Here is a 27,209-nt window from a genome sequence, read left to right on the forward strand (position 1 = left end):
TTCTTCATCTGCATCTTATACATAAGAACAAGATAAAAGAAGAAAATCATACCACTCTCTCAGAACAGTCTGTAGGTAATGCAGGATCTCATCAAAAACTGCTTCAAAGATCAGTTCCTCATATCGATGAAAACACTTTTAAATTATTGTGGTTAAAGATACTGTTGAAACTGTTGCCCTATTTATTCTGCATGATTATTGACTGTTCATAGCAGGCCAAATCCTGTGGACATCAATGGAAATTTTGTTCTGTGGAATAAGGCTTTATATAAGGACTAAAGGCTGTGACCCATGATCAGACAAGCCAAACCCATGAAAAAAATGCAGAAATTGGGTTTGTTTTTGACTTAATTGGCTTGTGAGTTGCTTGTTGGCTAGTTTTTGGCTTGTAGCTTGTTGCTTCTTTTTTTTTATTGGCTCCTTGCAAGCACAGGAAAGGGGCAAGCACGGGCAAGGGGGGGAGAGAGTCAGGGGTGCACAGCAGGCCCACTACAGTCCCAGACTGCATGCTGGGGGATCTAATCACATAGAGTGTTGGGGTTCTTAGGGATTGGCTTGTTTTGGCCTTGTTCTGAAATGGTATTAGCTTGATTTTTGGCATATTGTGAAAGTCAGGGTGCTTATTTACCGTGTGAAAGTTGGCAACTGTGCCCACTATGGTGCATTTGAATACTGTCCTACACATTGATCCAGATCGTGTCACATCCTTAAGATCTTCATGGGAATCCACCCCACTACACATATTTCACCCTTACGTGGATGCGACATGCAAGAGATGGGGATGGAGCTGTGGCAGGCCTGTGAAGGTGTGAACCAGACACATTGTCCCCCTCCACCCTTTCGGAACATACCCAAGATTTGTTCACTTTTTTACAGACTCCCCAGTAAAAAGTGCCCTTCTGTGGCTTTTTACGCTAGAGACAATCTGGACCATTTTAATTTTTGTGCTGATCTTTGAAATGTTTTAATGTTATTTAGGTTAGACTAATGCACTATTATTTTACTTATAGACAATAGCTATTCATTTGTTATTAAGAATAATATAATTTATTATGAATTAAAATCAATAAAGCTTCCTTAGTATTTGCATTTTTCTGTCATTATAAAGTAATGTTTCCCATGGACAACATGCTGCATTAAGTTTACTTTGTAGATGTGTTTTCCAAGCAATTTTCACAATCCTCCACCATGTCCTTTATACAGATTTTGTTAACTGGTATTCGTTGACTGTTTAAAAGCAAATACTGCAAATACTATGTATTGGTTCCACAAATGACATATATCCTTCCTATATTTATGGAAACAACACAAATAGTGTTATCTCTAATCTGATTTGCCTAACTGTACATCTCTGGATCATGGCATTAGAGATACATGATAAACATGGCTGGGTTCCAGGAACAGCATATATTTTAATAATCATGCCTATAGTTAACTTTGCCTTCTAAATCATACAATCAAAGAAATTAGAATCAGAAAAGACATGTTATGCCAGAGCTCCAGTTTCACTCAAGCAACTCGAGATGCACGAGGAAACAAGGAGCACGGGGGAGTGGGGGACTTTATGTTACCAAGACAACACCACCCCTGATCCTGGGGGCTGCCTCAGTGCTGCCTCAACCTGAGCTCTCAAGGAGCTGCTCCGCTGGTCAGGATCTCTGAATCTCTTCCTTCTCTAGCCCCAACCCTGCCATGCCCCCATAGCCAACATGCTGAGCCCTAGCACAGCTTTAAGCCCCCTGTATGACACTGCAATGGCACAAAGTGCCAAGGATCTAGCCCATTGGGTCATCTAGTCTACCCCATTGCCATTATAGGACTGTTCCCTACAGCAGAGTCTCAAAAATTCTCAAGTACTACATCCAATCAAGTTTTAAATAACTCAGACGATAGGGCTTCTACCATTTCCCTGAGGACATTATTCCACAACCTAAATATGTGTCACTGTAAGGAAATGTTTACTGACACTCAGTTTAGCTTAATTTCAGCCTAATACTCCTAGACATACCCTCCCCACACTTGAGCTGCCCTAAAAAATTCCTCTCCGTGCTCCTCTCCACTTCAATCTTTCAAATTTACTTTCTCTTTTCAAGGGAAGAAACAGTGCAACTACAGTAGTTCTTGTGGGAGACTTACATCCCTTCTTGCAATTTGTTTTCCTGGTTGAAGGATGAACCCTCTTTCATACTTTAAAGTGTTTCCAAGATTCAAACAAGTTTAAAGATCCGGGATACTGTCCGATTACAAGTGGCTTAAATAAATGGCAGATCCCAATACTGTTGAGCCCTAGTTTAAATTATTCATAAATGCGACAGATATGTGAGTGAGGCAGAATGCAACCTAAAGAATCATAGAATCCTAGAATATCAGGGTTGGAAAGGACCTCAGGAGGTCATCTAGTCCAACCCCCTACTCAGAGCAGGACCAATCCCCAACTAAATCAAGACCAGATGCTGCACTTGATCTAAAGCCAAACTCCAATTTATTTCAGTGGGAGTTGCATACATGGATATGACCATAACTATTTAATATTTGAAAATATATATTTATATCTTAATATACACCCATATGTGTTATATATGCATTGTGAAAAAGACATTAACTTTTATGAGATTTTTTAATTGGTAAAGTTCAGATTTGTGAAAGTGTAAGGAGTCTCACTCTCTTTATATCTATTTGTAACTTACATGGTAAGCCAAATATTTATGAAATCCAGTGTTTTTCCTCAAAGCGTTAGAACAACATGTTATATCTCTGAGGTCACAGTTATACTATTCTCATACCTTACTGAAAATCTTGTGACATTCAAATTTGAAAAACTGCTACAAATCCTATTTTCTTCTTCATCCTTATAAAATTGCACCTGACCGTGCAAATGGAGTCCAGTAAGTTATACTTCATCACAGTAGTTTGCTGGAGCCACAAAAACCTTGGTGCTATACAACTTTTTTGAACATCAGACCCCTCTCCCCTCCAAAAAAAATCCTCTACTGTCAGATGGTATTAATCTAATAAAATCATATTTTTGTTCAAGTATTGGTGAGTCATGTTGTAGCCATATCAAACTTGTGGAAATCTAAAGCTGTATTTCAGTTTTCACCACTATGTACTCTATTCATCTATATATAAAAGACTTGATTTGCAAAGGTGCTGGTCACTTGCAGCTTTCATTGAAGTCAGAGTGCTGTGGACGCTCCAAACTTTTAAAAATTAGATTAATACGGTTCTCTTACTTATTCAGATATAAAATACACAGGAATAATTACAGAATGTGACAAAACTTAATTATTTTATGCTGCTTTAGGGTTTGAAATAAGACGGCACGTCTCGCAACATTCTTTCTCTTTTTTAATTTTATTTGGCTGTGAGGCACTCCAGGATATTTCAAACTCTTCTGCAGCTATATTTTCAGGGCCTTAAAAATGGAAAAGCTAAACTATCCGCATCTTTTTTAAACCCCATTTGAGCCCTATAATACTTTCAAAAGTTCATAAATGTACATGGGAAGTAAAAGAGACAGAAAATGCTCTCTATCTGGGATACAAACTTTCCAAAATACAGTTAAACAGTGTTAAAGAAAAACTGTAAATGTGTGCATAGTATCGATTGAAATGAAACATCTCATTTACAGGAATTTCCTGTCTGATTTTAATATCACACAAAATTGAACACATAAATGTTAATTTTATGTATCACATCAGATGTAGGCAATGAAAAAGCAATGTTTACATTTATGGGTGACTCATTAGTGTTTTATTATGTGAAACACTAGGAGGCATCAGTTGGGTAAAAAAAGAAGTTCAGTTTCAAAAAAGGTAAGACATTACCAGAACTAGTCATCTATGAAAGTCTGATACTTCCAAATGTTGGGATAGTATATATGTCATAACTTTAACAGGAACACTTTATATTATATTGCCAAATTAGATTGTAGTGAAAGAAAAAAGGCCCACATTTGATTTGCTAATTATTTTTTAAAGCATACTGTGATGTCTACAGATGTAACACAAAGTACAGCTGAATATTACATTTTAAATGGAATATACCTGGAACTAAGATAATTTACTTGATGCTTAGTGCCACACTTTTGCTAAATTGTAAAATGCAGATGCTATCTGCATATGTTCCTAGTAGCATAAGTGCTATGAATTTAGTATAGTCTCAGGCAGTTTCAAGAATGATCTAATTACAGTTGAAGGATGTATCACCTAACCATTTTTTTTAAAAAAAAAAGCCTCCAAAACACTCACATACTCTAAACGTTAAGTCTATTTTCAACAAGTGTTGAATAAACTGATTTTTTGAAAGACATGCAACAATGCTCCATGTGGATCATTTTTTTATCACATCATATAAAACCAATCATTTCAAAATTGAATTTTCCCTGCTTTGAATTGTATTTAACAATGACTAAGCAACAGGGTTATAGTATCCTTATATAGTAATCAATTGAAATTGACGTGTGCCTTGCCATGCTGCAGCAATCAGCTTTTATCTCTGTCCGATCAAAATGACATGAGAACTGCCTAATCCTTCTTTTGTAAGGCACATAAGACTTTGTTGTCACTGTTGGTTTTGTGAATCGCCTCTATAAGCTGGTCTGATTTCCTAAAGATGACAGATCCCAGTGAACAGCCAAGCTCTACTGCACTGCAGTCAATGCGACTGGGAGATTAAGGTACAGTACTGAAGACACTAGCTTTTAATCACCTGTCCACATGTAACATATTGACCATCAGCTCTCAGAAGATTAGCTTAAATCCTTTCAGAGAAGCCAGGCAATTACTATATTTATAAAATGAAAAAAAGAGTATTTAAAATATTTCAATTTTTCACTTATAAGTTAAATCGTGCATGCTGACCAGAGTTCTTCTGTACATGTTTTATTTTTGAAATAAGGTGCAAAGGTATATTGTTAACCCTTTCATAGACTAACCTGATATCATTAATCTTAGTGCTAACGTTTTCTACCTCTTGAGTTACAAATAAACCTGGTTTTAATTTTAGAGGTTTGTCTCTAAATCACCAAATAGACTAAAATGTAGATGTAGAAAAATGTCTGTTTTTATTATACTGTGGGATTTAAGAAGCCTGAAGTGCATTACACAAATTATACTCCAAAATGTTGCATCAATGAATACAATAAAACTTTTATTTTATTATAGAGTATCTTATTTATGTTATTTCCACAATCAGTGTACTTAAAACAACACCAAACCATCTTTTTTGAATTTTTGGTAAATTAATGTGTAATTTAGAAGCTTGGTCCAACAGGTGAAAAGGTAGTTGAGAATCATAAAACATTCTTTTATGCATTCAAGATCAGAGAATGACTTTTTGCTCAACAAGATACAGAAATACTCTTACGGATGCACTGTACTACTTTACGTATCAGCTGAAAAATTAACCTGTTACAAAAAAGGGTAAAAGGAAGAAAAACTTAAAATGGCAAAAAAATAAAATAAAAATAAAATTGAAACTTCTACGCAACTGTTAAGTTTCTACGTAGTTATTTAACTATTCCTTCCTATTACAGAGGTACACAAAGAAGTTAAAAACATTCACAAACACTTTTAAAGATGAACTTCTGGAAAAAGTCTGGAAAGGTTAATTTCTGTTTGTCCACAAGGCACTAAATGTTTGAAACTCACAAGATAAAACTGTTTACGTGATCATCTCTCTCTCTCCCTCTCTCTTTTCTGTGCGTAATTTACATACACACAAATAAAAGGACTTTATCAAGAAAAATTATATATGCACTAAAAAAAGTTTTTAGAAGAATCTTCAGACTACCATGAAATTGGAAGAAGCTTAAAAAGTTAAAAGTGCTTGTCTGATCACTGTAAGGTACTCCTAAATTGGCAATCCAGACACATCATTTGGAAAGATTTTAATCTCACATATTGTTCCTCATTTATTGTAGCATCAACACTGAAAGGCATGTTTAAATTTAAATTGGCTTTTTCTTGGTCAAACAGGCTAAAGAGAGAAACTCCGAGAACATGGGATAGTAGGTTACGACTCTACTCTTTCATAAGGAAATGTAACATGGGACTCTACTCTTTCACATCTTATGACAACTACCAGACAGACAAATGATTTAGGATCTTCTCTCTGTGCGCCTGTTCCTGAAAACTGTTACTCACATGAATTGTCTATCTTTATACAGGTAGTCCTACCATCATCAGTGGGACTTATTTAAGGACTACTTGCATGAATGCAGGTTTTGCATGATCAGGCCCTAGATTTGTCCTTCAGATACTGTCCATAAGATAAACAGTAAAAAATGTATGTCAGATTTTTAAAACCAAATGACGTGTATTGCAGGAATACAGACACTCTGGATTTAGGGCCCAAACCTGAAGTTCTTACTTAGTCAAGTCTTTCAGCGTCTTCAACAAGAGTTAGTATTTGACCCAATATGAATGACATATTTCACCCAAATACAGAGGAAAATATATATATTATGTCATAGTTCTATAATTATTTAAATAAAACGGTTAAAATAAGAAACACTGTGGGATTTCTGGTTGGTTGGTTGGTTTTTGTCTCAGCACAATGTTCTAAGCATCGTCTAACAATAATAATTTAGAAAATGACATATTTCCAAAGTGGCCAATTGCATGAGTGTTTGAAACTGAAATCAGCCGGTAATACAGAGGTTCAAACTGGTTCACAGGTGGTTATATTTCCATGCCCTGCCAAGCCTCTAGGGATTAGAGTTATTATACTCCATATAAACATCTTTCCTCTGCAACCACAATACCCTGCAAAGTGCCAATAAAAAGAAAGCTAGTCACATTTTTTTGTCTAACATAATTGGTCTGCTGGCCACCTTTATACCCCTTTTAAAATAAATCTATGAAATTAGAATATAATTTAAGGCAATTGACATTAAATTTATCATCAGATATGTAGTAGGAAAATGCATTTTGTGACTAGGCAATTCTCCACAGACCTCCAGTAAAATATTGGCAAAGTGCCTTTCTCTTACATCTTAATATTAAGGTACATGTTAAGATATTTAATTTAAAAGACAGGTATTTCCTAATCATAACCGCCACATACAACCAATGAGAATAAAAACTTTCTTTAAAAACATATAATCACAGGGCCCTGAAGTGACAGAAATTATTCAGATATAAAATGAATATATCTTTTTCCCTGTGCTATTTACCCTTTGCATGTACTTTTGGAGTAAAAGAATTAGTAATATAGTTTTATTCTTGTTCGGTTTTCCAAGATGACAGAACACCATACTAAATTATCTAGAAAATATAAGTATTCCAGTTCCATAATGCACCAACAGTCTCTCTAAATTCCCCCTTTAACCAAACTTTATCTTAGACCTTATGTAACTTTAATCAGAAGTAAAAAATAGCTAGTTTTGTAAAGGAGATCTAACCTTACTCACTCTTAATATAAAGATTAATTCAAGTATTATGTGAATACCAGAACTTGCATTCTAACAGAAGTAAATACCAAATGCCATAATGCAAGCTGCCTCTGCCTCTCAAACGTAAGTGTGAAAAAAGGAGATGCAAAAAGGTATGCACTTACAGGCATGCTTTATCTAAAACTGAATGCAAGAATTGAAAAGAGCAGTGGCATATGACGTTTAAGAGTGTTTTGCTCCCATGCCAGACTTTCTTCAGTGAACTGTTTGATAAATCCAGGGGCACGTACTACAAGGTCATAGCATTTGATGAAATATTAAAACCAAACTGCACACACTTCACGATATCAAGCACACTAACAACGCGAACTAACTTCATGAAACTTTAAACACTCAAGAGACTGATGGGGATGAGTAATTTGAATAGCTGGTGATTTAACTAAGTTGCTTGACTAAAAAGTTACTTTAAGGCAATCGATAGTGGAATCATATATTTAAAAGTATACAACTAACCTCAATCCCAGTACACATACATTCTTAAAAATGCAAGAGGATATGTATATGGGGCTCATATACAATCCCCACTCTATTTTATTTCCATTCTGAATTTCATATGTACTTACATTGCAAACATTTAGATGAGCAGACTAGTCCTTGAGATATTTTCCTTTCTTAGGAAAAAAAAATAAAAAAACAAAAAAAAACCCTTTACTTCTTCCAGCCTTTTAAGTGTTCACCACCTGGTTCAACATGCAGCCTCCTTGAACCACACACAAGCCTCAAAGTCAATCCAATAGCAGCCAGAAGATGTCTGGGGTGTGTGTGTGTGTGTATCTGTGTGTGTGTGTGTGTGTGTGTGTGAGTGCACAGCGTGGAGGAGGAGAAAGTGGCTATGCTGCTGGCTGGATTAAAAGTAACCGGACTCGTCCTGAAAGCGTCCAGGAAGGAAGTGACAGAAGGCGAATGGGAAAAAGAGAGCAGCTCACAGCCTTTGTAACATCGCGGAGGGGGGAAGGAAGAGGCAAGGAAGGGATTCAAAACTACACGCTTGATGAGGTGTCCTTTTCTGCGTTTCTCCCCCTTCCTCCCTTCTCTCTGTCTCTCTCTCGCTCTCTCTCCCACAATCCCAAACGAATGACTCTCTCCTCCCGAGCTGGAGAAATAATCAGTTTCACTCTTGCAAAAAGAGGGCGGGATCAGATCCCGAAAGCGTTTTAATAAAACAAACATAGAGCGGCAGCAGCTCCTTTCCTTGCCCCTCTAGTCTAAACTAGATTGATAAATTACTCCACTACACTACTTTAATTATGTATATGGTATGCAGAATAAATCACCGAACATCAGCACCTCAATCAAGCACTTTTTAAATGATAATTGCATCTTGGGTGAATCAATCTCTCCATTCCTGACATTTTGCTAATTTTAGTTTTGCGGTGGGGGTAATGGCATATGCCACAGGCAAACCTAATGACAATGCTTTATAATACAAAATTAAGAAAACACGGCAAGCGGGTGCATCTCTCCCCCCCCATCCCCCCTTTCTGATGAGGTACAGAAGCTATAGGACACAAGACCACTGCAGGATCTGGGAGAGAGACACTCTGGGCCAGCTCCGAAACAGCCACGGCAAATGCTGCGCACACTGGAATTGCGGCTAATAAAGGGCGCCCAATGTCCTTCAGTGGCAACACTTACACAAAACAATCGCTGCCTGAATGCGAGGAGTTACGGGGGAAAGGGGTTTACAACTATATTTTAAATGCTGCTACCCTAATATGCCCGTGATCGTCCCCATATGTGTTCGACAGGAAAATATCTGGGCATCAATACATTCCAATGTCTATGTACAAGAAAGCGGAGATAGGTACCCAACTGAAATAGAGTATGCCGGCAATTATTAAAGGAGAATAAACTGAAAGGGGCGCTGAAATGCAAGCGGCAGAGAAGATCCACTAGCATCATCAGCCCAGCAACTGGGGGCTGTCAGGCCAGCAACTTTTTAATCAGTTTCGAAACATATCCAAACATATCTGTGCAGCAGGCGTGTGTATTTTTAGCCCGCATGACATTTCCTACCCCGTCTCCCTGCACCTTTATTGGCCTCTTTCTTCGGAGCCTTCGGTCTGTAAACCAACCCAACTTCCCAAAAGCATTAGACTTCCGTATCCAATTGCTGGTGACTTCACTTACCCTGGGCTGCTTCAGCTGTACAGGAAGCAGACACGGGGCTAGGAGAGAAACGATCGTGATGCTAACGTTTGGGGGAATGCAAATAAACAGACTCCCTCAGTGAACAGGGTTGCTGGTTAGATAAAGTACTGTTTGCCTCATTGGACAAGTCCAAATCAGACCCTACTGCATGAGATGGTCTTTCCGCAGACTTTTCCACAGAAATGTAGTATTTCCAACACACTATATAATAGGACAGAACCTTCTTCATATGCTCATTTACCTTTACAACCAATATTGAAAGGACTCTTCTGTATACAAATTAAAGTCAAAATTAAGCATATTTAAAAATTTGTGAGTAAAACTATTTTGCTGATTCTTGTTTTAACTTTTATGTAGATAGCACGCTTCTATAATGCTTTGAGAGCAACAGGAGACTTTATAAAGGTATAAGCCATAACAGACAGGAGTAAAGGAAACCTGAAGAATATATATAAAATCAAAGCAGTGAATAAAACAACAGTGAGATTTATTTTGGTTTACTTTATTTTTATTTCAAGGGCCTAATCCTACACATTTTTTTGCATGTAAATATCCCACTGGGCCATTGACTGACTTCTAAAATTTCAGTGTAGGTAATTAATAAATGTCTGCTTACTTTACTGTATATTCTAAAGCAGGAATGTTCAAAGCATGACCAGATCTGAATGAAACTGATGGAGTTATAAAACATTGCCCATGACTGTTCTCAGTTTTGATACTTAGGTGGTGCCTTAACTCACTACAAGTCCCATAACCCTCTACTCCATCATGATCAGATTTGATAATAGTGGGCAGCCAATTCTTACTGGACAGATATCCACATCCCATAAAACACAACAACAACAATTCTCATAATTAATAATAAATAAACATAAACATTTATACTGCAGTAGCATCTAGAGGCCTCAGCCAGGTAGGCACCATACAGACATATAATAAATGACAGTAGTTGGCACACATGTTAGCAGTTTCAGCAGAGGGGCCAAAACCTGGGAGAACATGAAGTCTGAACTACTCTTTCAGCCCTAGTGGTCTCACCAGGTTTGGAGTGAGGCACGCTGATCCTACCCCTGCTGTGCCTGTTCTGCAGCTAGAGTTTCATTCTCCCAAGCGTCAATATAGCACCAGTCTTTCCCACAGCAATACCATTAATATTTTCTTAGTTTAAAAAAAATGCTTTGGGACATCTAGTTTTCATTATGCGTTGGGACATCTATTTTCCAGGCTCACACCTTTGTGCTGTAGATGAAAATGGCGGTAATCTGCTGCACTTTGTGCAAGCTAAATGCATCTTTCAGGATTTTGTCTAGTTGCTCGAGCAGACCCTTCAGTTGACAGGGTAAAGCTTTGACGGTACCTCAATTCAACATCAAGAAATCAGATAGCAATTAGCACAACAAAGTAATATGTACAGCAGCTTAATAGGTCTACTATGTCTTCCACATTTTTAGACTCTGAGGGCCTAATCTTTAAATAGTTGTGACCTTCATATATTAGAGTATCTGTAAACTGTGCCAGATTTTTGTCAGAGCACAATTCACCAAAACAAGGTAGAGGACACCTCCATCTTAAAACAGAGTTCAAACATTAAGCGGAAAAATAGACAGATGGACAGATCTACAGTAGAGGGCATGCTTCCTCACAATCTGAGGATTCAATAAAGCATGTATTAGTGCACAAATATGCAATATCTTTTGACATATGTGCAGAAGCTTTCTACCTGGTAGGGTTAATTTTAGAATCTGGAATAATTTTAAACAACAAAAAATCTTTGCTTTGTTATCTGCACCAAGTTTTAAAAACATGCATCATAAATAGCAAATATTTTTGGGGAGAATCCCCATTGGATTTCTTCCAAAATGGTCTAATCTAAGCTATAGTTCCTGTTGTAAACTGGTCATTCATAGGCCTGTTGACAACCTGTACTATGAACAACGTTGCACCTTTTTCCAATGCACCACCTGCCATATCTGAATTAAACAATAAAGCATAACATGAGGTGGGATCATTAGAAGTTCAGATCCCCAAAGCCTTATTAGAATGAGATATAGCCAAGTGTCTCTTTTCCTTAGAGTGTGATTATCTCATGGTTATCTTAGTGAGCACCCCTATAAAGGGTCTTAGTAAAGTCCATTTTTAATTTTCTTAAAAGAAATGAGGCTACCAATTTACATCATTAAGTGACATTTTAACAGAAGAAGACTGAGATTAGGGCAAAATGATCCACAGACTTTGCATCCTAACCCTGGGGTGGTATAGTTTCTATTTTCTGTGCAGAGTTCTGCCACACCCAACTCCACCTCTTGCTCTTATAACCACCTCTCTATCTCATAACAGTAGTGTACTAAAGCACTTCTTCCTATGTCTGTCTGCTTTTTAACTTGGCCCATGCTGGGTGTAGCTTTTGAAGTGAGCTTTAAAAAATTATTTTAAAGTGAGCTGGGGCGGTTGCCACAGCAACCCACCCTGAGAGGAATCAAGGCTATAATCTACCCCACAAGATTATTCAACAGTACTGTATTTGTTCTACAGTCATTCAGAATATTCCTTCAATTCATATGCCTTTATAATTGAACATAATGTATACATTCGGAAAATCTCAAAGATAATAGGATATGGATTCCAGGAGCAGAATTTAAATATTTTATAAACCATAGAAAAGAACTGGAATGTATATAATTTCTTGTCAAATGAATTAATTATAAAAGATATTCACAAGGCATGGCTGAGACATGAACTTTAAATAAAATGGTATGCCACTACTAAAATGGTGTAATGCACAGCAAGCAATTATTACAGAAAGCCTTTGTCAATGGTATACCTGTAAGTACACAATACAGCAGAGTTTGCTGTCAAGGCTTTGCTCTGAGCCTAAAATTTGAAATTATAAATACTACTTAATAACATTAAATACAATAAATATTAAACACTCACCACATACACCCTCTTTATTGTCAAAATCATCCGCCTCCAATGCTTTACTTAATCTGTTCCATAGTAGTTACTTCACAGTTTACAATTCTTATTCGGCACCTTAGATATTTAAAAGCACAAAAGTAGCATATTATTAAAATGTAGGTCTGTGGTAGTGATGCAAATACATTTAAAGAGATGTATGAAAGAAACAGCTTCTGAAAAAAACCGAGGCTTTATTGTTCTGAACTTACATCTCAAGATCATATGACTTTTAACTATATATGATCAAATACCTTTATGTATTAAACAACTGCAGTAAAATCCATCTGAATCCTACTTTGGGGATGCTGAAATATCAATAAAATTGTGAATGGTAATAAAACTATTGATCGCAGATTGTAATAATCTTCCAAGTAGGTATTATATAAAATAATACATTTATGGTTGCATTAACTGTTTTTTTTAAACAGTTCACTCACTGCTTAATGAAGAGGTATACTGCACAGATGTAACAATTAAAATTATTGTGTCAGATACTGGAATTTTATGGCAAAGTGTATTCATCAATTTATTTTCTTCTTTTAAGAACTATTGTTTTTTACACAACAACAACCATCTGAGGAAGGTTCCATAAAGGCCTACCTTTTAGATTGCAAAACTGCCTGTAATCAGAACACTTTTCTTCTTGTATTGTCTGTCCGGCCTTCTGTACACTAGTTGCTTGTGAAAATGGTGTCTTCACCCAAACTGTAATGTGCCACCCAGCAAAGTAATTGAGTAAATGGCCAGGTTTATAGCTGTAGACTATTTGAATATCATTTGGACCATTTCTTATCTGATAGTTTCCTGATAATATCTTGCCTACTTTAAAAAAAATTCATTTTTATTTGCATATTTGAAATGGCTTGAGAATTACTGCACAAGACAGTGTTTGAGTTTTAGGAGAAGCTTATTATTGTTCATAACCAGGAAGTTTGTGTATCTCTTGAGGTCATTCACAAAACACTCAGATTTACACAGGATTGGTCCTGCAAAATCCCCCTCACAGGCACAGTACGCCTGGTTTCACCTCCCAACTACAGTGTGGGTCCCTTTCTTTAAACTTTTTATACTAGGGGTGGGCTAGATTCCAAAGAGGGGCAATAAGGGGTGGGGGGAAAAAGGGGGGGGGATACTTCTGAGCCTCTCAGGAACTTGGGACTCTGGCCAGCCTTTGCCAAACATCTACAAGCCCACAGCCAAAGGCTGCTTTTGAGTCCAAACAGCCCAAACCCCAGCAGATGATTCTTATGGCCACTCAATCCACTGACACTGCACACATTACAGACCAATCAAAAGTACAGTAAAGCAACAGCCGCGCAGTACCCGTTTGATTTCCCCTCCTCTCCTCCCGCTTCAGGCTGCTGCCGGTGTAGTGTCAGAAAAAGAACAGCCAACACGTGTTACGCGTTGGTACTGGTAGCAAAATGTGTCCGTAGCGGCTTTTGACACTACACCCGGCATCGGGGCTCAGCTCCAAGATCTCTCCCTTCTCTCGGATTTGTAACTCACAGTTCAACGAGCGGGTGTGTGTGTACAGTGTGTGCTTAGGAGAAAGAGAGGGGAGGGGCAAATGCCGTTTGTGTGCACTAGGGCAATAGGTCTTGTGTGTGCACAGGGGATGTCATTCGTGGACATGAATTGGGAAGAGAGGGACAAATGTGCGTGCGCACTGAAGAGAGGGCAGCAAGTGTCATCCGTGAACATGGAAGGTGGTGTGGGTGTGTGTGTACGTGTGCATATACACACATTAGGAGGCGAAAGGCAGATTTCGGGTGCATGGGCCCCGGGGGGGGTGGTTAATGTGTCCTGGATGTTGGGAGAGAGTGCTGTTGGGTGTACCCGTGGAAGGCATGATGGAGCGGGAGGAGTACAAGGAGTGTGACCTACGCGTTTGGAGTGAAAGGAGGGTGGAAGAAGTGGGTAGCAGAGGAGGAGGACGAGGTCCTACGCGGTGTGTGACTCTGAGCTGAGAGACAGAAGAGCATCATCTGTGTAATGGATAGGTTGTGGAGAGCCGGTGATGTGTCTGTGTGTATGCGCGCGCAATAGGGGAGCGATGCGGTGCGTGCACCCTGTGGCGGACCCGCGTGCGCGCGCTGTAGAGGCGAGCCCGGCTTTATGGATGTGTGCTTTCGGAAGGAGGAAAGAATGCCACGTGTGTGCGCGCCCTGGGGCAGGGACGGGCGGCGCGTGTGTGTGTGTGCGCGCGCACTGGAGGGAGAGTGGCGTGGCGCAGGGTGAGAGGGAGGGAAGGGCTTTTTGTGTGCGCACTGAAATGGGGCGGGGGGTGTTGTCACTCACAGTGCGGGGGTGGAAGTGGGTTGCAGAATCTGTTTGCTCTGGGACAGCATAGTAACCATGACTTCTTTCCCTGCCCCTCTCCGACTAGAAAAGCCCGGAGGAGGCAGAGGAGAGGCGCATTAAGGAGGACCAAACCCCAAAATAAAGCAGAAATGCACTTACATGCCGGACACAGTCTGGATGCCCAAGAGTCACACAGTGCGCTCTATGCCCTGCGTTATCAGTCAGTCAGCCAGACTAGGCACCACTGCCCAGTCTTCCTCGCCTCCTGCTCCCCCCGCCACTGCCCCTGGTTTGCCCGTCTGGACTCAGGATCCCACAGGGCTTGGGCGGGAGGGAAGGAGCAGGAACACGTGGGGGCTGCCTGTCATCATAGCGGAGCCATCAACGCTCCCAGGTCCTCTACTGCCGCTGCTCCCAGTCCCATCCGCACGCGCCGTGTGCGCCTCGGCTGGAGCAGGCTCAGCAGGGGCTGCTGGCAAGGGAGTGCTGCTAAGTCCCCTGCTATTCCTCCACGGGGATCATTTGGAAAGGTGGATGGGGAGGGGGAATAAGCTGTGCATTTTTAAAACGCGCTATTAAACCATACCAGCCTGGATCCCACCTACCCACTTACGTCTCACCGTGCAAAGAGGTTTGCTGCAGTCGGTGAGTCCTGCCCAAGGCGGAGATCCATCCCTCTTTCTGTTTGCAGAGCAGCTGCAGCGCTCATGCAAACGAGCAGGATTTGGGGGTTTTTGAAAGCACACATATGCTTTAAAAACAGAATACTGGTCTGGTTGGCTGTGGTAGTGGATTCAGACTGATAAGGGTGTGAGGTTATTTTTGTTTGTTTGTTTGTTTGTTTTGGCAGTATCTTGAATCTTCGTGGGATTATATTTGCATTGTTTGCTAGGTGCAAACTCAGAAGAATAAATGTGATAACACCCCTTCTTTTGCTTCAGGAGCTTCTCAGCATTTACATTAGATGTCACTTGTTTCAGGAGTTTATTATAACTGAGCTGGGCAAATTCACTGGCTACTGAAATATTCCCAGACACCTCCCCCCCCCCCAACAGTGGTGATTGTAGAGCTGCGTCAATTATTTGGGCTAAAAAACTTTTATTACAACTTTGTTGTTATTTAAAATAACAGAAAGAGAGAGAGATGCGAATGACAGGAAATTCTAACTCAGGGTTGCATCTGTGAAAGTCTTGAAAATCCATCAGCAACCTTAACTCTGCTCCGGACTCCACTACCTAGTGAGCTGAGCTGTGCTGTGCATGAACCCACGTGACAGAGATATGGCTCCCGTGCTAAACCTATCAAGCACTTTACATTTTTTGTCTGCCTCTCTGTCCTTAGTGGCTACAACTAGTATTTGTACAGTATAAATAGGTTTATAGTGGAAATCTATTTGCATGTGAGTGTTCATGTCTTAGACCACATTGGGAGGAAGAATAGGTATTGTTCTCTATATAGCACATTTAATGGAATGGGAGATAGTCATGAGTGGTTGAGGGAAATATGTAAATTTGTAATAGAAAACTATATTGTTGATGGGGAAGAGGGTTGGTAAAGTTGTTTGATGCAGCTAGTGTGTCTGAGATATAATGTGGGAGATGGCTTATTCTGCGAAGGGGAATTTGACTATAGGTGTGTGGTTCCTGTGTTGTAAGAATGTAATTTGTATGGGTTGTTGTAGCAGGGGTATGTTGCTCATATTTTTAAATATATGTAAAGATATATTGAGTGTGTTTCTCTATGGGATAGAGAGAGGGAGCAGTGGTAGGGTTGTTTATGGCATCTCTTATTTTCCAGACTTTCAAAAGTTCCCCCCGCCCCCCATAGATAGGTCTTGCTTCTCCCTTATGGATGTTTTCAAGTGTCTTTGCAACAGATATAGACTAACTGACTGTACAGGGAAAACAATTAAAATGTCTATACACAAAGTGCCACCAAACAAACAAAGTGAACAAACTGGAAAAAAAAAGGGATTTTTTTTTGCTAACGTCTTTCATTTATAGTAATTTAGGTGTCACATTGTTATAGCAGAAAACATTCTGAAACTGATCTCCAAATTGATGCTGTCCCCCTTTTAATATTTTCTAACCTTTCCCCCTCCCAAAGAGTATTTATAAATAAACCAGTGAAATGTGAAAACATTTGTAGATAAATGTTTTCTTTTGATAAAGAGCCTAGACTTTGCTAAAATCATTGTAAAATGTAAAAAACAATATTTGTTGTTCAGTGAAACAGAACAAAATATTAGAATCAAGTACTGAAGCTTCCTATCCCAGGGGTGGTTCCACTAATGGAGTTTACATACCAGAGATCAGGAAAGCTTTTAAACCTGTTGTGATCTTGGAAGAATTTGTGAACTCCACCTGATTCTTGATCTTTTATAGGTGTAATGTTAGAAAACATTTTTGTCTATGGACCCAATTCAGGAAGACACTTAATTTCCTTCTTTTAAGCATGTGTGTAGTCCCATTGACTTCAAGGGGGCATGTGTTTTAATACCTTGCTGAGTTGGGGCCACTTATGAATTATCATCTGTGAAAGCTGCAGAGTTGACATACCATCCATACAAAATCTTCATGGATTTCTGTGGGGCTCATGGGCTTGATTGAAAGCCCATTCAAATCAGTTGGAGTCTTTACATTAACTTCAGTGGGTTTTAGATCAGGCCCTAAAATGGCAGTTCAGACTCTTATAATACTGTACCTACATCAAAGATCATCCAACCCTGCTCTCCCAGCACCAGGACCCCATCTCCTGTACCAGACCCTTTCTCTCCCTACCATATTTAAATATCCACATTATCCTTTGCACCCATTATAATGTTTATTATGTCTGTTTTTAAAAAGAGGGCAACCATTGAAGTCACTGGGTTTGCATGGGAGTAACTGAGGGCAAAATTTAACCTAAAATCACAAAATTATTCCTTAAGATTTATGGACTCCAAAAATGTACATCTGTGCCTCTATGCTAATTTTCTATGGAGGAAAAACGTATGAACAGTTTTGAAGTTCCTAGGCTTTAATTAAAAATCTTTAAGCAAACATCTGCTAGTTTTATCTCAGAAACATAACTCAGACAGCTTCTGTAGTTAATCTTAAATTCCCACCAAAAAATCTCCTGCGACGTAAAAGTATAAATACATGAAATTTCAGGTTGCATAGATTTTCTTTAGCAAAAGATAAGGAAGCAGGTTAAAACTTGGCCTAGAATAGAAACTTGAAATCAATTTGTTTACACGTCACTAATGTCTCAGGACAAGGCATATATATTTCAAAATATTTTTTTTAAAAGCTGATTTGTTCAATTGAATTAGTAAAAAAATTATTCACCAGTCTAATTATTTTTGTGTTCATATAATTCAAAAATAATTCAATTTTTTAAAGCAAAAAATTTGGCAGGGAATAAATCCATGATACACTGTAATCTGTCTGTCAGGTTCATGACTGCTAAAATCTACTTGGTTAAGTGAACATCAGAAATACAATGAGCTTATTATTAAATAACAAGAGTTTTAACAAAATATATGTAGTGTAGTAATAAACAATTTCAGTCTCTCAAATAAGTAGTGCATTTTATAAATAGATTAAAAAACAGCAATAACCCACCTACATACATTATGTTCTCCCTGTAAATAATTTGTTTCATCTTACAAATTAACAAGAGGCAGGAGATTCAGACCTAAGTCTGGCATTCTGCCCTTAACTCATGCTATTGTGTTCTGTTTTTTTAACTAACAAAAGGAGGCAGCCCTGTTTTCTGTTGTGATCTGACTAGGGTGACCACAAGTCCCGATTTTATAGGGACAGTCCCGATTTTTGGGTCTTTTTCTTATGTAGGCTCCTATTGCCCCCCACCCCGTCCCGATTTTTCACATTTGCTGTCTGGTCACCCTAGATCTGACCCCTGCATGGCATGGAGGAGATGGAAAGCTCTCAGAGACAGCCCAGGTAAAATACTTCCATTGGAAGGTGTCATATATCTGGCATAACATTTCTGCACTGGCCCCTTTCTCCTAGTCACCAGTGCAGAGGTCATGTTGGGGACTGGAAGGAGCATAATGGCAAGGGAGTTGGCAGGAGGTCAGAGGGCATGTGGCCAGTGTGTGCTGTGCTCTGGCTATTTCTGCTTTCTATGGCCCATACAAAACAGCATAAACTAGAGCAGTGTGTCTGCTGTAGGCTAGCTAGACTCCTGCCTTCCCCACAATACAGGGAGTGTGAAGACAGCTTAGAGCCTCGTTGCAAAATGTCTGTCATATAAATGATTTTCATGTTTATTTTTCAGTGTCTTTCATAACCTGTAGGCTTGACCCAGCAGAGAATAACTAGCTTTCTGGATCATGCCAATTCCAGAAGGACAAGGCTTCTTCACAGCAGGTTGGCCTTTCCAGGAGAAGGTTCAGTTTGCTGCAGAAGGCTCAAAGAGAGCCAAACAACAGAACAGCCTCCTGTGAAGTAAGCTGCACAGCTGACAGGGGGAGGAACTCTCATATAAAATAACTTGCCCTCTACATCCTCCTGCTCCAGATCCACATGACTCCTCACATTTGGTTCCTGCTGCTCATGCAATTGGCTACAGTATGTGTAAGCAGGGGAATAGTCCCACTATTGTGGGGAACTTTCCTGGCTTCTGCACTACCCTGGTGAAGTGGGCTAGTGAAAGGATCTGAGTCCTCGCTCCCACTTCCTTGACCCAGTGGCCTTCCTGCCCTTGAGGACTCCCCTTCCACTCTCCTGTCTGGCAGAGTCCTTGTAACCCCAACAAGGCAGGGCCCAGGATTCCTGGGGGGCTCGACCCCCAACCCTGCTGTGGTCACCTAGGACAGGGTTAGGGTGTCCCCACTCAAGGGTACTCTCTCTGCACTGGGCACTTCTCTGACTCACTAACCATTACATACAAGTTAAAGCAAATGCAAGTTATTTAATCAACAATTAATTTTAAAAAGAATAAGGAAAAATGGGAACGGTTAAAGGAAACACATCAACCTGCTCTGTGGCAGGGAACATCACAAACAGCGTCTCTGGAATGTCCGGGCAGTTCACAGTCTGTTCCTTGTAAGTCCCAGGCCTTCTTCTCAGGCCCTGGCTTTGCTGTAGGGATGCTGTGGGTTGGACACTTGCTCTGGTGGTGGCCACACGCTCTCAGGCTCTAAGTGGTAGGACCCTTCTTCCCAGTGTGGCCCCCGCCCTGTCGGGATTACGATCCACGCCTGGCCTGCAGAGCCTCTTGGCTGAGGGGTCTCCCTGTGCTGGGCCTGCTGCCCAGGGTCCCCCTCGCGCTCCCGAGCTGCTAACCGCACCCAGCTCTAGACTGCTCCAGCCCCAGCTGTACCACTCTGTCTCTGCACTGCTGCTGCTCTGCCTCCAGCTCCCTGGGCTGCTTCTTTGGCCCCTCTGCCTCTGGTTGCTGCAGCTCTGTTCCCAGGACAGGTCTGCTCTGCAGGCTGCTTCTGTGACTCTGCTCCCAGCACTGACCTGCTTCGTGGGCTGCTTTTCTGGCCCCTCTGGCTCTGGTTGCTGCAGATCTCCTCCAAGGGCAAGTCTGCTCTCTCTGGGCTGTGCCTCTGGCTTTGGGGCTGCAGCTCTGCTCCCAGGACAGGGTCTGCTCTCTCTGGGCTGCTTTTCTGGTCCCTCTGGATCTGGCACAGCTCTGCTCCCCAGCTTAGCTTGGGCCCCGGCTTTCTCCTTAGCTCGGCCCCACTCTGTCTGACCCAGGCAAATCCAGCTCACACGGAGAACGGGACCTCCCTGGCCTCCTGACTCCCTGATTAGCCTGCTCGCCCTGTCATTCAGGCTGACCTGGAGCATTGGCCTCTCCCGATTGTTCCTAGGGACTATCCGTCTTAGGGTCCTGGTTTCCCATAGACCCTTCCCCTTTTAGTATAGGGAGCTAGCCTACCAAAACACCCCCACTGAATGTTAGTAAGGGGGCTTACTGGTCCCCTTACATATGGGAGGCAGAAGCTTCCTCCCTCCTTTTTCTTCTCCTTGATCTCCATTTCTTTTTGGGAAGGTTTGGTTATTCATCAGGCTAAACATCTCTTCTCTTTTCCTGAAATGGAGTTGTTGGCCATGGTTTGACTGTCTTCACACTCAAGAGTTTTTTGGTGAAAAACCAACGATTAGTGTCTCCTTGTTAATCCCTTGATACTCCGAGCACTTGATCGCCATTTCTGGTGATACACTAGGGAAGTATGTAGCCTGAGGTGGCCAGAAAATGCCTAATGAACCATTCTGCAGCTACTACAGATAGGAGGAGCTTCCACAACTGTGGAGACAATGAGGTCCATGAAACTTCTGAGGGCCAAGAAATGTAGGGGATTGTTTTGGGTAGACCTTAGCCACAGTTCAAACATAATTTCAAACAGAAAGGGAATGCATTTTAAGGTGAGAAAAACCTTGGTTAACTTATTCCCCCATTTCTGAAGGCCATTATATTTCCTGGCTTTGGCTACAAGTGAAAATTCCAAGTATCACAAGAAAGGCTGCTGCTGCTGTATTTCTAGCTAGAAAGGAAATACCAGAGGTTTTGTGAGAAACCCAGTTCTCATGAGTTTTCCAGACCAAACTTTAGGATACGCTTTAGATAAGCATCCAGACTTTTGGATGTTTCTCTGACCCTTTGCATCTGTTGCAATTTGCTCACCACTTGCTTGAATCAAATTTGGAGTAAATGAAATGCTATTTTAGAAGGGTGTACACTCACCAGGTTATAAACAGGGTGTGGAGTATGGTGTCTTGTGTATATACTGAGTGTGTACACAGGGTACAGAGGAACTGGACTGGTGTGAAAGGGCCCCTAGATGCTTGACATTCTGCCAGTGTGCATGTGCAAAGGCGCTTAAGTTGATGATTACGCCCAGATGATGCGTAAACCACAATGGGATTCACAAACTAGGTATTCCCTTACCTATCTTGTTGGCAGGGCCTAATCTGGTAGAGGTGCTCAGAGGCTGCATGAGAGGACACCTACAGGATCAAGCCCTGCACAAAACAATGGAGGAGGTGGTGGTGTTGCCCTTTTACCCAGTAGCCCAGGGGTTAGAATACTCTTACCCCGGGCTATTGGGGAAAAGAGCACTACCACCATCCCCCTTTCTCTTGAGAAAGGGCTGATCTGGTTTAAGCATCTAACTCCCTTTGAAGGTTTATGCCCCACCCCTCTCCTCAGCATTTCTTATTGGCTAGATTGTATGGCTCCCTACTCAGTGTGCGTGGTTTTCTGAATCCCTTTCTTAGGCTCTTAACTTTCCCCATGCTTTGTATAGGGAGGCTGGATGTCTAACTCATGGCTTAGGATTCCATTGGGTGATGTGGCAACTAAATGTAGGTGCTACAGTGCTGAGTCTTAGTCCCCTTTGTGGATCTAGCCTCCAGGCACTACCACAATACTACTAATAATCATAATGAATATGGTAATTTTTTTGGTGGTATGGACATTTCCTTAGTCTTTTTATAGAGGGCTTCTGAAAGTTGAAAACTCTGTTAGATATGTTCGTAGGAGCCTGTAACCCCTATGAGCACAACATTCAACTTCACTATAAGGTATCTTTCAGATGTTGTGCTCATGCTACTTATGCTAACATATGTTAAAACGTTCATGAAGCCTCTGCTGTGCTGTCATTCATTATAACTCTTCTGTGGAGGCCCTTTTAAAGGTTGTACTTATTGAGATTACAAGGAAAGAGAGGCAGAAGAGATTGTGTTTGGATATGGGTTTAGGTTAATTTTTTGCACTTGAAGCTGGACTGTGGCTGCTGTATAAACTATGGCAAGAACAGATTCAGTTCTTTGGTTCAAAAATTCACAATTTGTTCTCATGAGATCCATAGTGATGGGAATATCATGAGATCAGATAGTCATGGAAAATATTTTCCATCTCAAATAGTGGAAATCTCATGGGAACAAGTTGTCCTGTGAGAATCTGGTTGCATCAAAACTGGAACTTGAAAATAGGCCTCTTCAAATTTTGGATCCAGCTTCGAGCCAAAACTTGGAGTGAATTTGGATCTGGATATTCTAGTCAGACTTATCTGAAATTTGAAGGGGTTCAGATTCAAGGTTCCACATCAGAGTTTTGGTCCACATCTTGCTATAGGTCTGAAAATCTTTCATAAGGAAACACAAAGCCGGGCAGATGACATATGACCTTCAGAAATGTCTGAGATACAACATTGTGAATGTCTATATAAGCCAATCAAAGAAAACTAATCCAGTTCTCTAGTATGATAGAAATCCTTGGAAATTCAGCTTTGATAAAGAAGACTGTTGAAATTGTGTCTTAAGTAAGGAACATGTGACAAAAGGCTTTGATTCTTGTTCTTTATCTCAAATGAATCTTTTAAATATAAATTGAAAGTTGCTAGATTAACTGGTCCACCAAGACATCACCCTCACCACATTTAAACTCTTCCTAAAAATTCACTTTTTCCACCATTACTACAAGAAGTGAGTTACTATTCACTAACTTCTATCTTTATCTTCATTATGTTATTAAAAACAAACAGATCTTTACAAAACAACCAAGATGTATACATTCCCAAACTGAGTAACAACTACATGATTACTGCTGTAAGACTTTCCCTCTTTGCCTCTCTCTCTATTAATCACCCAAACTCGTGTCTCCTCTAAAATGTAGATTAGAAGCTCTTTGGGGCAGGGGCCATGTTTTTCTGTTTCTTGTGTAAAACATGTAGAAGCCTTTTGGGTGCTATAAAATAAAATAATAATAATAAAAATAATAATAATAATAATAATTAATAATAACCACAGGTCAGATTCTTAGCTTGTGTGACTCACTGTAGCACCATTGACTTTGATGGAGCTATACTGAGTTACATCAGCTAAAGAGCTGGCCCCAAAAGTTTGGGTTTCATTATGAACTTCAAATTTATCACAATGCTCCAAACAGTATGATCTCTGGACGAGTTTTATGCCTCACCCTCTGGGATTCCCCTCTCCCTAACAAGCCAAGCTCCAGCTTTACCTTTAAATATCTTCAAAGGGCTGAGAGAGCAATGGCTTGCCAGTTCCTTGTCCTTCAATATCAATGGGGAACACTTGGCTGACCTCTTTAGCCATCAGTGGGATGGAAGAGTGAGGAATGGAGAACAGCGACTGGAGTGGAAGGAAACTGTATGATTTGTTGGCTGTGGTTCTATGGGGAGGATCTATTGGGTGCTGGATATTCATGTTTGGGTTGAAGGTAGATTGAGGAGGGGGTCAAATGACTATGGATGGGAGAAGGGGCCCTGACTCGGTGAAGGGATCTGTGAGGAGTATTGCTGGATTAAAGGGGTTTTGGTTAAGGACCAGGTGTTCTCTTCACAGAGGTGAGGGATTGGGAGCTCTTTTGTGGTTGCCACACTAGAGGTAGGAAGAGTCTCTTTGCCTTAAGCAGGATGCACACCTATTATAACTTGCATGTGTTCCACAGCAAAGATTACAAAACAACCACTGACTTTGGTGAGAGTTACGTGTACGGGGACTGTTGCCCCCTTACTAACATTCAGTGGGGGTATTTTAGTTGCTAGCTCCCAATACTAAAAAGGGGGAAGGGTCGATGGGGAATCAGGACCCTGAGACTGACAGCCCCCAGGAACAATGGGGAGAGGCCAATGCTCCAGGTCAGCCTGAATGACAGGGCGAGCAGGCTAATCAGGGAGTCAGGAGGCCGGGAGGTGCCGTCCTCCGTGTGAGCTGGGATAGCCTGGGTCAGACAGAGTGGGGCCGACCTAAGGAGAAAGCGGGGGCTCAAGCTAAGCTGGGGAACAGAGGTGTGCCAGATCCGGAGGGACCAGAAAAACAGCCCAGAGAGAGCAGACTTGCCCTCGGAGGGGAGCTGCAGCAATCAGAGGCAGAGGGGCCAAAAAAGTAGCTCAGGAAGCAGGTCAGTGCTGGGAGCAGAGTCACAGAAGCAGCCTGCAGAGCAGACCTGTCCTGGGAGCAGAGCTGCAGCAACCAGAGGCAGAGGGGCCAAAGAAGCAGCCCAGGGAGCTGGAGGCAGAGCAGCAGTAGCAGTGCAGAGACAGAGTGGTGCAGCTGGGGCTGGAGCAGTCCGGAGCTGGGTGGGGTGAGCAGCTGGGGAAAGCGAGGGGGACCCTGGGCAGCGGGCCCAGCACAGGGAGACACCTCAGCCAAGGGGCTCTGCAGGCCAGGCGTGGATCATAACCCCGACAGGGCGGGGGCGATACTGGGAAGAAGGGTCCTACCACTTAGAGCCTGAGAGCGTGTGGCCACCACCACCAGAGCAAGTGTCCAACCCACAGCATCCCTGCAGCACAGCCGGGGCCTGAGAAGGAGGCCTGGGACTTACAAGGAACAGACTGTGAACTGCCCTGACATTCCAGAGACGCTGTTTGTGATGTTCCCTGCCACAGAGCAGGTTGATGTGTTTCCTTTAACCGTTCCCATTTTTCCTTATTCTTTTTAAATTTAATTGTTGATTAAATAACTTGCATTTGCTTTAACTTGTATGTAATGGTAAGTGGGTCAGAGAAGTGTCCAGTGCAGAGAGAGTACCCCGGAGTGGGGACACCCTAGCCCCTGTCCTAGGTGACCACAGCAGGGTTGGGGGTCGAGCCCTCCAGGAATCCTGGGCCCAGCCTTGTTGGGGTTTACAAGGACTCTGTCAGACAGGAGAGTGGAAGGGGAGTCCTCAAGGGCAGGAAGGCCCTTGGTCAAGGAAGTGGGAGCGAGGACTCAGATCCTTTCACTAGCCCATTTCACCAGGGTAGTGCAGAAGCCAGGAAAGTTCCCCACAATAGTGGGACTATTCCCACGCTTACATATGCATATATGTGGACCACAGGACAGGGCCCTAAAATGTTACCAAAAGTTTAGTGGTAGAATTCCAAATAATTAACTGGTTGAGATAGAATGCAAAGGACACATAATAAAAATGGAATTAGTGATGGACATAATATTGCAGTCCTTTTTCAGGCAAAATTCCCCATTGAACTGAACACAAGTTTTGCCTGAGTGAGACTGCAGGATCAGGCCTGATACTACTAATAACTTTCAAAAGATTCAGGTGTCCCCTGAAGACTGTAAGCATTGGAAGGACTGAAGGCTGGTTGATTGATTATTTTAATACTCAAGGCTTTTGCTGTGACTTGTAGGTTCTTTCTTGATTTTTAGTATTATTATTGGATGACACTGATGCTAGTACTAGACTTTTTTCAAGGATATAACGTCTATTGGTAATATTTTCTCTAATGATTTCAAATTGGGACAGGTAGATGGTTATTAGAGCAAGAGCTGCCAATGGATGTGGATATTGAGTATTACAATGTCCTGCCATCGCTTGATAGAATCAAGCAGAAAGAGCAAATAGTGCAGACATAATAAAGCTAGACATTTCTATGATTTTCATATTCTTTAATGCCTTTTTTCTTCAGTCATTAAGGACTTAAGGAGAAGAATTAATGAGGGAAAAAACTGAGTCTTTGAGAGAGCAAAGATTCATAAAGGTTTGTTGTACTGGTTGTTTATCAGTTGTTAGACATCTTGGTTAAATTTTTTTTTTTTTCGTTGGCAGATGCTGTCATACCGTACAGTATGTCAACCATATCAGTGCTGGGGTCAGCTTCAGATATCAATTGCACAATATGCATACCTTGTATATGTATAAATAGAGAAAGATTGTATCTATGTATTCTTGAACAAAATGGCCATTGACTATTTTATTCGATCTGTAAAGTTACTTAGGGTGATTCCAGTGAACTGCAACTGTATACTCACCTTTGAATATATGCACTTATCCTTTCCAAGCTGTATATATTGAACTTGAGTTTAGAATCTGCTGCTTTTAGATTTAAATGTTGAGCACATTGCACTTTTTAGAAGGTGTTTTCTTTTCTAAAAGTTTCTGTTGTTTATCTTATCATAAATGGAATTTTTGGTATTGGCCTTGTCGTGCTAGCTGCTTCTCTTGGAATGAATATTAGTATACATGGATTACATTTTGCAGTATATATTCAGGAGAAGAAGACCCAGTGAACAACAGAAATGCTGTATTTCTGCTCAGTATGGGGACGGGGCAGACAGCAGAGAGGCCACCCAAGGGGCTCTAGTGTCCCATTTTGCACAGTGGAGCCAAGCACTATGGCAGCTTTGTGATAGGACTGTATCAGGAAATTGTGGGTAGGTCAAGGGGGAGGTAGCGGCATGGTCAGTGTGTCTTCAATTGCACAGTAGTCCATAGCCGCTACTCTAGTCCTGGAGTAGAAGCACCCAAGCTAAGCAGCTGCTCCGTGTGCAGCCAATAGGCTGACAGGCAGGAGGATTCCATACTCTACCACCCTCTAACATCCATATGGTCCTATGGGTAAAGCTCTTTT

General features: G+C 41.2%; 1 protein-coding gene across 10 annotated transcripts in view; it reads right to left on the bottom strand.

Moving 5' to 3' along the window:
* Positions 1-15,269, bottom strand: part of MEF2C (myocyte enhancer factor 2C) — a 137,381-nt gene extending 122,112 nt beyond the window's left edge. For 3 of the 10 annotated variants that reach the window (XM_074952829.1, XM_074952837.1, XM_074952828.1), the window contains exon 1: positions 8,020-8,566. The gene's annotated coding sequence lies outside the window, so the exon portion shown is untranslated. Of the gene's footprint in view, positions 1-8,019; positions 8,571-9,586; positions 9,695-12,541; positions 12,641-15,028 lie in introns of those variants that run through there. The other 7 variants (XM_074952831.1, XM_074952830.1, XM_074952839.1 and 4 more) reach the window with 5 other exon arrangements.
* Positions 15,270-27,209: the final 11,940 nt, after the last annotated feature.

This window comes from Natator depressus, chromosome 5 (genome assembly GCF_965152275.1).
Source record: "Natator depressus isolate rNatDep1 chromosome 5, rNatDep2.hap1, whole genome shotgun sequence".
Classification (NCBI taxonomy): Eukaryota; Metazoa; Chordata; order Testudines; family Cheloniidae; genus Natator; species Natator depressus.